The following is a 684-nucleotide window of genomic DNA, read 5'->3' as shown; positions in this document are numbered from 1 at the left end:
ACGCCCCCCAGTCGTGGACGATGTGGCCTGTAGGTGTGTGATGCTAACGTGGTTCCCGACTCTCCAGGGAGCCAGGCGGATGCGCCCCTTCCTCCGCCCTCAGCGCCGCGCCCCCACCCCCTTCTTGGCCAGCGTCCCGGTGTCCGTCCAGGGTTCGGTGTTTGCTCTGGCTTTTGCCAGGCGGTCAGGTAGGCGTGTGACGCACCTGCCCTCCTGCAGTAGGTGGTGCCGGGCATGCCCTGCCACTCCGTGCGGTTCGCGGCGCCCAGAGCGTCGTCTGGTCCTCCTCACGTGTGTTCCCTGTGCGAGAACCGCGTTCAGAAACCGCTCTCCTGCTGAGCGTCCGGGGGTTCCAGTGTTTTGCAGTCGGAGCAGCGCTGCGGGCCCAGCTGCGCACGTGGCTGTGTCCTCGGAGGAGTGTCGGGGTGGACTCCAGAGGTGGTACCGGGCACAGTGTGGACCCCGTGGGATGCTGCCCAGGCCGCTCCCTGTGGCAGCCGGTCTGCTGAAGAGTTCTGTTGCCTCAGGGGTTGATGTTGGAAAGCTGTGTTTCCTGGTAAATTACCCTTTTATCCAGGTTTCTGCCTGTTTTCACAGACACAGGCTGAGTCGCCTCAGCAGCCTCAGGTGGTTTTAAGATTCTTCTGGGCTCCCTCCACACCGCTGCCGCCGCCGCCTCCCCCT

This window comes from Myotis brandtii, unplaced genomic scaffold, assembly GCF_000412655.1.
Source record: "Myotis brandtii unplaced genomic scaffold, ASM41265v1 scaffold743, whole genome shotgun sequence".
NCBI lineage: Eukaryota > Metazoa > Chordata > Mammalia > Chiroptera > Vespertilionidae > Myotis > Myotis brandtii.
The sequence above is the reverse complement of the archived record's forward strand: the minus strand, read 5'-3'. Positions refer to the sequence as shown.